We start from the raw sequence: 10,129 nt of genomic DNA, 5'->3' as shown, positions 1-10,129 counted from the left end.
CTATTTTACTAGTTTATAATTAGTGCTAATTAGTGTGTTTAGTGGTATATAAATTGTTAATTTGGCCGTCTTTTAGTGCAACATTTTAGGCGTGTCACCAACCCTCTGGGATCGGACGGTGTCGCCTCATGTGATACTCGTACAGAGGGAACAAAGCGAGAGCTATGTCCCTCTCCATACGAGCCTGTCTCTCTGCCATCTCAAGCAACAAACTGTCACGGCGCCCTTGGTCCATGACCGCAGATGCCTCAAAGGTTGGAGGACAAACAAAATTAGCCGGAAGAACCGGTTGTGCCTGGTCGGGCGCAGGAGTAGAAGTAGGAGTAGGAGTAGGAGTAGGAGTAGGGATCGGGGTAGGTGTGGTCGTGGAAGTCTGGGCACCCGTAGGAGGTGTGGATCCCTCTCCGGTCTCAGGTCTACGCCACTTCCTAGAAGCGGCTAAAGTAGGAGGTGGTAGGATCGGTAGGTGGTACTCGGGTAAGGGTGGTGGTCGGACGCCCTGTGCAACAGTGGGCAAAGGGACGAGACAAGGTAGGGTGCTACAAGGAAGGTCTACGGACAAGGAACTATTTATCTTCCAGGTCCGATAATCTGAACTCAGCCAGTTCTGAGAGTGCATAGAAGCTAAGCTCAAGTACCTATCTCCATCTATATACTGTAGGTCACGAGGCAAGGCAGGGAAGAGAGAATGGGCAAGAAAGGTGGCTATGCCACCGCAGACGATGGTGCCCGTGGTCTTCACTCCCTGAGTCTGTAAGTACTGAGCGGTCAAATAGGAAATGTTGAAGGCAAAGGGGCCTTCGCTGTCGATGTTCAGGTAACCGGCCAAAATGGAAAGCTCGGTGTTAGTGATGTTGTTTGGCTCCTTTCGGCCAAAAATGGTACTTCCCATCAGTCGGAGGAAGTAACGAGCAGGGGGAAGATGGACCTGAGCGAGCTTTTGCTCGGGAAAGGTGGTCTGGGCCAAGGTCCACCAAAGCTGACGGAGGACCTTCCTAGGGGCGGTAGTGACACCCCTGAAGAAAAGGCCGAGTCTAGTGTCAAACTCCTCCAATGTCATAGAAAAAGTCCGGTTAAACAACCAGAAGGACACAGAAAGACTAGTAGGGGCAGCATTGTGTGCCCCGGAGGAGAAGGTGAAGGAGCTGAAGAACTCAAGACTCAGCTCCCTAAAGGTATGGCCACTCATAGTAATAAGTCCGGTCATCCCCGTGCCCCTAAAAAGCTCACACACCGGCTCGTAGAAACCAAGCCTCTCAAGTGACGTACGGCATAGGAAACGGGTAGGGAGAAACTCACAGTCAACTAAACGGAAAAATCGGGTGCGATGAACACCGTTAACGAAAATTACCTGGGGGTAGTCGGGGTGCGAATCGAGGGAGTCGTCCCCTCGGATGGTAACACGGCCAGCAGCAGGTGTAGCTCGTGCACGACCCCGACCTCTAGAACCTGAAGTAGAAGCCCGTCCTCCGACGGGAAGAGGAACTAGAGTCGCCCGGTAAGCAGCTGTGACTGCGGGTGACCACGCAGCAGGGGTGGTCACCGTACCTGAAGTACTAGCTGAAGCTGCAACAGAAGAAGCAGCAGAGACCGCCACAGAGGAAGAAGGGCTAGCAGCAGTGGCTGAAGTGGTGGCTGAAACGGGACTAGCAGCTGTGCTAGCAGCAACAAAGACAGTACCAGCAGCACTAACAAGGAAAACATAGGTAGAGGTTGTGGTACTAGTAGGTGCGGAGGCGGTGGTGGCAGCAGGGACCACCGTCTCAGACAAGGACGGACTGACAGTCGAGCTGGTAGAAGGCAAAGAGCTAGAATCCATCCTAGTCAAATAGGGCAGGGAAAACGATAATTAAATTACAGCGAAACAGCAGAAAATTCCCCAAAGACAGTCGAAAATTTCGACTAAACAGCCCATAATTCCCAAATTTTTCCTCAAAAATTCGAATAAAACAGATGATCAGTGATAGGGTAAGGGGGATAAGCATCAATTGAAGCAAATTAAGCATAAACAGCAGGAAAAACCCAATTTCAGTCGAAAAATTCGACTGGCAAGAACCCTAATCACAAATTTCCTCATAAAATTCGAATTAAACATGTAAATGGCGATGAGGTAAGGGAATTAATAATCAAGTAAGGCAAATTAGGCAGAAAATCATAATAACGGTCGAAAATTTCGACCAAAATTGACTACCCGAAACCCTAATTCCCAATGTACTTCAAAAAGGCAAAATTAATGCAATAAAAAGATAATGAAGTAAGGGAACACTTACTTGATGATGAGAAACCTACAAAGAAGCAAATAATCGACAAAAAGAACAAGGCAAATTGGGCGATTTTTCGACACGAAATCGCAAACCCTAAGACCCCTAATTGACCGTGTGAATCAACGAAAATCAAAGGGAAAGTAGAGGGCAAATGTCGAGTAATTAGCAAGCAAATTATTGTAGGTGTTGGATTTGGTAATGGGCAAGATTAATGGAGGTTTTTTTGGGAGATTTGGTCGCAAATGGTGAAGGGCAATCGAAAAAAAAATGAAGAAGAAAATAGAATAATGAATAAAAGAAGGGAGTTAAAGAGACTTCCTGCGTATAATTTGAAAATTCACTCGATCGAGTGATTTTAAACCACTCGATCGAGAGCTCTTGTATGCAGTTCACTCGATCGAGTAAAAATCTACTCGGTCGAGTACTCCCCTATTTAGCTTTTGTCGATCGAGCACTCTGGAACCATTCGATCAAGCACAATTCACTCGATCGAGTACAAAAAGTACTCGATCGAGCTCTTTTCCTCGTGTAAGCCCTTGAAATTGCTTATAGTCTCCCTAAACCTGCATAAAAACATTCGCAAACATATCCCAAAATACCAAATATGAATAGTAACATTCTATAGTCCTCTAAACTATGCTAAAAATGTCTAAGTTCTAATTGTCCTAAAAAAAAGCAATAAAACAAATTCAGCGGAAATTAAAATTAGTTTTTACAATTTGTTACACGGGGGCATTCCCCGCTCACTTCTCAAAACAATTCAGTAGCCCCACGGAGGGCTTCTGACTGGAGGACGTTACTTCAGCAACATTAACCGTCCTCTTCATTCTCCACGAGCTTGTACTTGAATCAGTAGGAGGATAATAGTTGACGTCCACATACGCGCGAACTTTTCTCGTCCTTATTCCTTTCTCACCAGTTTTAACGTTATCATCTCCACTTTGACTGATTTTAATTTCACAATGACCGTTGACAATTCCTGCATCATTTTCATCTGTACCTGCAACAAGGAAAACAGACGAATTCTCCTCCTTTTGCTCTCAATCTGAGGCGGAGAGGTCACAATAGCAGCACAAAATTCCAAATTTCCATCTGGAGTGTCAATATGAGGGTCAGTGGAGGAAAGGGCATTGCAAGGCTGAGCTTGCATGGTAGCCCTTTGGGACTTAGACTGATGGAATATTAATTCCTCGTCCCCAACCTGAAAAGTCAATGTCTTGCCCCCGACGTCAATCACTGCACGAGCAGTGAATAAAAATGGTCTCCCTAAAATGATAGGGGTGTGAGTATCCTCGGGGATGTCAAGTACAACGAAATAAACGGGAATAAAGAACCTCCCGATCTTAACAGGTATGTCCTCAATGACACCTAACGGCCATGATATACTACGGTCGGCCATCTGTACAGTCATGTTCGTGCAATTAAACTTAGTCAAACCAAGTCTCTTGGCAAGAGACAGGGGTAAGACACTCACGCTAGTGCCAAAATCGCAAAACGCGTTATCAATCAAGTGGGTACCTATATGACACGGAATCGAGAAACTACCCGGGTCTGACTGTTTGGGAGGTAACTTATTTTGAACTAGGGCAGTCCCTACTTCGGTCAAAGCTACCATCTCATGATCATTAATGTGCCTCTTACGTGATAAAATTTGTTTCATAAATTTAAGGTAAGAGGGTACTGTGTCGACAATTAGTGAACGGAATGTTGACTTGCAAGCTTTTCAGGAGTTCGGCAAATTTACCGAACTGTTGATTGGCCTTCGTGTTCTGTAATCGCCCCGGAAAGGGCACGGTAATAGGTATCTCGAGCCCTTTGTTCCTTTCTTCCAACTTATCGGCTGGATCAAGCTCTATATCCTTTGATCGAGACTTCCTTCCTCTCGATCGAGGTCTTTCAGGAGAGATTTCACTCGATCGAGCACTAGCAGGCTCTCGATCGAGTTCTTCTTTATCATCAATAGTCGATCGAGCAAAAATATCACTCGATCGAACTCTTTCCTCAACATTTCCACTCGATCGAGCTGTTTGGGCTACTCGATCGAGCTGTTCTTTTTCCTGGTCACTCGATCGAGCAGTATTTTCACTTGATCGAGTCCATTCTTCAGCTTTTTCACTCGATCGACCACCTGAAACCAGTCGATCGAGTATCTTCTTTGTCGTCAGCTCTTTTTCAGCAATAGTACATTGTTCATCAGCATTAATTACCTTCCTCGGGTCTGATTTGTCCTCTGAAATCGACAAATTTGGTCCTTCATAAGATCGACCACTCCTCAAATTTATTAAATTCACCGTCTCATGTGGATTCTTATCGGCTTGTGACGGCAGATGACCCTGCTTCCTTGTGGACTGGTTCGCGGCTAACTGGGCAATTTGAGTTTCAAGTGACTTGATGGACGCATCTTTTTATTGGTCACTTAGCTGCCACTGCTTTGTCAAAGACTGCAACATCGTCTTCAACTCAGATAGCTCACTTACCCCACCAGAAGATGATGCACCGTGATTGAGAGGAGGGAAGGAAGGAGGCTTTTGAAAGACTTGTTGAGCCTTATGAGGAGGGACATATGGCTGCTGCTGCTGCTGCGGTGGAGGAGTGGGATTGAGCACATTTTGACTTGTCCACCTCGGGTTGGGGTGGACTGCCCCTTGGTTATTATAATAGGAACCCCCTCCTTGCCTGTATTGTTGAAAAGTAAGGACCGGTTCCTTCTCTGTAAGACAGTCAATAGGAGCATGACCGTCGTTGCTCCCACGCCTCTCACATGTGACGGTGTCCTGTCTAGTAAGCAAATGAACCGTCTGTGACTCCCCAGCAGATTGGAGCTCCAATCTATCAAAACGGGCATTCATGGCTTCCAGCTGAGCCACGACTGCCTTATCAACCGCGTGAACCATTCGAATACCGTCCCGTGGGTTCCCATACTCAGCACAATGGGTCGCCATCTCCTCAATAATGGCCCATCCCTTATCATCATCAGTATTCTTTTGAAATCTTCCATTGGATGATGCGTCAAGTATAGCTCTGTGGTCATCGTACAACCCATTGTAGAACTGATTGGACAGAAACCATGGATCAAAACCATGGTGAGGAAGACACCTCACCAACCTCTTGAACCGACACCAAGCTTCATAGAAAGTCTCATCAAGTGCCTGCTTGAAACTAGTAATCTTTGCCCTCAGCTGATTGGTACGCTGCGGAGGGAAATATCTCTTATAAAAAGCAAGAGCAAGGGTCTTCCAGTCCGTGATCCCTGCGGATGTGCGGTCCAAGTCAGTCAGCCACTCCATGGCTGAGTCAGTGAAAGAAAAAGGAAACAGCACCTCGTTAATCTTGTCTTGAGTTACCCCCTTTGTGGCGGGGATAGTAGAATAGTAGTCCGTAAAGACCTCCATATGCTTCCTCGGGTCTTCACCTGCCACACCTCTAAAGAGATTTCTCTCCACCAAATTGATATAAGACGGACGGATGTCAAAAGTATTACCATCCTCAGTCTGGAGGTTGAAACCCTTAGGAATAGATGATGCTTTAGGCTTCGAATGACTTGCAATATTCGCCATCTTTACTGGTTGGTTTACAGAACTGATATTATCTTCTACTAAAGACGGGTCTTCTGTAAATAGGAAATGTTGAAGCTCGGGTTCGAAAGTACTCAAGTCTTCCTTTCGTGATTCTCTTTGCAGACGGAGTCTATGCCTGAACAGTCTCTTTGGCTCAGAATCAGCTGAAACTAATTCCAACTTGTTTGACCTGGGCATACACAACACTGAAAGAAAATAAATAAGAACTGTCTCAAGGAATAAGAATTCCTTGAGACGGATAAAATAAACGAAACAAAAAAATAGATAGGGTAATTGCCTCCCCGGCAACGGCGCCAAAATTTGACAGGGCTGTCGTATACCTATCAAAAATAACCAACTGGTCTAACTAATATAGCTAGGGAAGTCAGGTCGATCTCCACAGGGTGGAAAGATATCTGTAAAAGGTTCGCCTATTCGGTCACAAATGGGGGGTTTATAATCGATTTTCTAAACTAATTAAGCTTTAAGGGAAGAGAAATAAGAAAAGAGCAGTAAAGGCAGGAAATAAGGATGAGACTATCAATAAAGAGGGGACATGTCAGGATTTCGATTCACTACGGTAGTCCAGTGACTCAACTGTAAATAACTTAGATAAATTACTGTGAGACGGATATGGAAAGGTCCTTCCGGTCCACTTTCTATCCTAGATTTCCACTAACTTAACTTCCGTCCTCGTCAGGGTAATCTACTGTTCATAGCAGGTCTATTTAGTCCAATCTTCCGATCCAGGATTAAATTTAACCAGATTAAAGAGTAACTTAGAAGCGTGCACTCAACTAAGTCGGTAAATACAGTTAAATTGCCATGGGGACAGAATCTCACAAATAATTCATCTAACCTATTCACTACATCGTCACATTTCTACCATAGATCCCCTAATCCCAACATGAATCAAATTAGCTACTCATATTATTAATATTGTCAAGACTAATAATTATGAATGAACTAATGGCAAACATATTGAAATAATAATTAAATCGCATAAAAGAGATTAGGGCAGAAATTAAGATAACTAAACAAGAGAATCAAAGCAAACGAATAATAGATTAAGAATAAAGTAGAGTAAGAGATTACAATCGCGAGAATTCCGGCGTAAAGAACAACTAAATCCGAGCGAAAATAATCCAAAAGCAAAAGTTACAGTGAAGAAGAAAAAGCAACGTAATAAGAGTAGTGTTTTGCAGTGAAAGATGAAAGATAAGAAGTGATAGCCCTTAATGACCTAATTATTGTGCGCTTAAATAGAAATTAGCGAAGTCCATTAACTAAAATAAGTAACACGGACTAATTAAGGCCCGTGAAACACCAAACCACTCGATCGAACAGTTTGAAACAGCTCGATCGAGTACTTATTCAAGCAATCCACTCGATCGAGTAGAAATACTGCTCGATCGAGTAGAAATACTGCTCGATCGAGTAGAAATACTGCTCGATCGAGTAACCTCTAATTCCAGCATTGTCGATCGAGTAAAATAGACTGCTCGATCGACAACCTCAGCTAAAAAAACCACTTGATCGACCAATAAAAGGGCTCGATCGAGTATTCTTCCTCTGAAACAGCTCCAACTCGTAGCCGACTGCTTCGTAGACCACTCCTTCACGCATCCCAATGCAGTATCTGGCTCTGAAAATCCCGTCACCTCAAAATGCATGCAAAACAGGTCGAAAATGGTACGATTCTACTAATTTCACGTTCATTCCTACAAGATAGACAAAACGAACCAAAGTAGCCAATTCGGGGCAAAATGCAATATAAACAGTACAAAAGTATATGGAAATACGTGCAAAAATAGACTAAAAAGACTATACAAAATGCACGTATAAGTTGTGTTTTGATCGGGTTAGTATGTTTGTTCTTATGTATGAGTTGAACTTCGGGGACGAAGTTCTTTTTAAGGAGGGAAAACTGTAATACAAGGTTTTATGAGTCTATGGGTACTCTATCGAGTGGGGCTTACTCTGTCGAGTAAGTAGTTTTTGACGCAAAATAGTAGTCTGCCTGTAGGGTACTCGATCGAGTAAGTTGGTTACTCGATCGAGTAGGGGTCACTCGATCGAGTAAGTGCCTTACTCGATTGAGTAAGTGAGTTTAAGGGCTGAGTTTGACGGGTTTTGTTAATGATGCGAGATTAATATATAATGAGTTCCGTCACTTTTCTTAAACCTTTTTATCATTCTAAAAACCTAAATTGAGAGAAAGAAGTTACGTAAGTTGTTTCATCGCATCATTAGCAAATCCCCAAGGCTAGGAGTGTCGGATCATCCTGTTCTTTATGCCGTTTTGATCCTTGTGTCGAGGGTAAGCTTTTTATATAGCGTTTATAATGTTTTGTTAAATTTGGTTGAAACCCTAATTGGGTAATTTGGGGGTTTTGGGGAGTATTGTTGATGTTAGATTGTGATTGTATGATTGTATGTTTGATAGGAAGTAATTTCAGTGAAGGGCGATGTTGATTAGCTGATTGTGACCGTCTGTGGTGATTGATGTTCCAGGTAGGGTTTCCATACTCCGTATTAATTACATGATGTGATTGGTGGTTTCGTTGTGATTGTTGTTAAAGTATACTGTTGGTGGTTGTGACGGTTGTTGTTTATTATCGTTGATTGTTGTTGTTGTTGTATCTGTCTGTGATCTTCGGGGTGCGTCTCTGGCTGAGTGGAGTCACTTGCGGGAGTGGCTTCACGCCCTTGATTCGCCTTCTGTGGAACCCGCCGCAGAAGGGATGTGCACATTAATGAACATGGGTTTATCGCTCGATGGAGATGAGCGGGGCTTAGGTGGGAACGGCTGCGGTCCCCCACTGGCGGTGTGGAGTATATGTTGCGATGGGTACTCTGACAGGGCTACACACTTTAGTGTGTAGTCAGTTGTGTGGAGATTGATGATGGAGACTGGGGATTGATGTGTTGATTGAGCTGTTTGGCATTTGCTTTCTATTGGTTTGTATCGTGTAATTAGTACTGACCCCGTTTAATTGTTTTAAAAACTGTGGTGATCCATTCGGGGATGGTGAGCAGTTGTTGAGCAGGTTTGATATGATGCATATGGGCTAGCTGGGATGAGTCATCACTTGGCAGTTAGAGGAGTCTTCCGCTGTGTCAGACGATGTCCTTGGTTGTTCAATTTTGCTAGTAGACACTTTTGGATTTGGTTGTGTTTCAGTTAACAGTTTTGAGTTTGGACATGTAATCACTTAAACCGTATTTTACTTTTAAATTATGTTTCTTCATTGTCTTATGATTATCATTGCCTCGGGAAATCGAGATGGTGACGTTCCTATACCCGAGTGGTCCTGGTAAGGCATTTGGAGTATAGGGGTGTCACAAAAGATGAAAGCGGCCCAAGATCGACAAAAGAGCTATGCAGACTTGCACTGTCGGGACATAGAGTTTCAGGTTGGGGATAAGATTCTTCTGAAAGTATCATCGATGTGTGGGGTTATAAGGTTTGGTAAGAGAGGGAAGCTAAGCCAGAAGTTCATTGTACCGTATGAAATCGTGTGGGAGAAGTTACTTATCGGTTAGCTTTACCACCAGCTTTGGATCGTGTGCATAATGAGTTCCATGTGTCTCAGTTACGGAAGTATGTAAGTGATCCTTCCCATGTGTTAGAGGTGGAGAACATCGAGTTGGATGAATCCTTGTCTTATCTTGAGGTGCCAAAACAGATTCTTGATCACAAGGTTCGCAAAACTAGGTCCGGAGAAATGGTGTTGCTCAAGGTTCTATGTAGAGCTGTTCAAATGCGGGCTTGGGCCGGACATGGGCCGGGCTCTGAAGGAAAAAGTTGCCCTTTAAGACCATAGTGGGCGGGGCGGGCCTTAATTATGGGCCAATTATCCTTGCCCTTGCCCGCCCTTTAGTCAAAAATCGGGCGGCCCATGGGCTAATGGGCCATAACACGAAACTTCAATATAGATGTTTTATTAATTAAAATTTATAAGGGTACCCAATATATAAATATTTTCGTTATATTTTAACCTTTATAGTTTACGTATTATTTTAGTGTTCCACATCCATATAAAATTGATACAATTTTCTTTGAAAATATATCTTTTTGAGTAAAAGTAAAGGATTTAAATAGTAAACGGGTCTAATGGGCCGGCCCACGGGATTTTCTTGTTGTCCATACCCACCCATTTAACTTGGTGGGCTGGGCTTGGCCCGTCCTCTTAATTTTTCGGGTAAAAAATACTTGTCCAAGCCCATGTAATAAGTTGCCCTTTAAGACCATGAGGTTGAGGAAGCTACTTGGGAGGCGGAAGAGGCTATGAGGGAGCGGTATCC

General features: G+C 43.7%; 1 non-coding gene across 1 annotated transcript; it reads left to right on the top strand.

Annotated features, from left to right (window-relative positions):
* The first annotated feature begins 5,339 nt into the window (after window positions 1-5,339).
* On the top strand, window positions 5,340-5,445 carry LOC141588831 (small nucleolar RNA R71). The gene has a single exon (XR_012519801.1). It is a non-coding gene; the product is annotated as a small nucleolar RNA R71 (small nucleolar RNA).
* The last annotated feature ends 4,684 nt before the right edge of the window (window positions 5,446-10,129 follow it).

The sequence above is a fragment of the Silene latifolia genome, chromosome 6 (genome assembly GCF_048544455.1).
Source record: "Silene latifolia isolate original U9 population chromosome 6, ASM4854445v1, whole genome shotgun sequence".
In the NCBI taxonomy this organism is placed as follows: Eukaryota; Viridiplantae; Streptophyta; class Magnoliopsida; order Caryophyllales; family Caryophyllaceae; genus Silene; species Silene latifolia.
The sequence above is the reverse complement of the archived record's forward strand: the minus strand, read 5'-3'. Positions and strand labels throughout refer to the sequence as shown.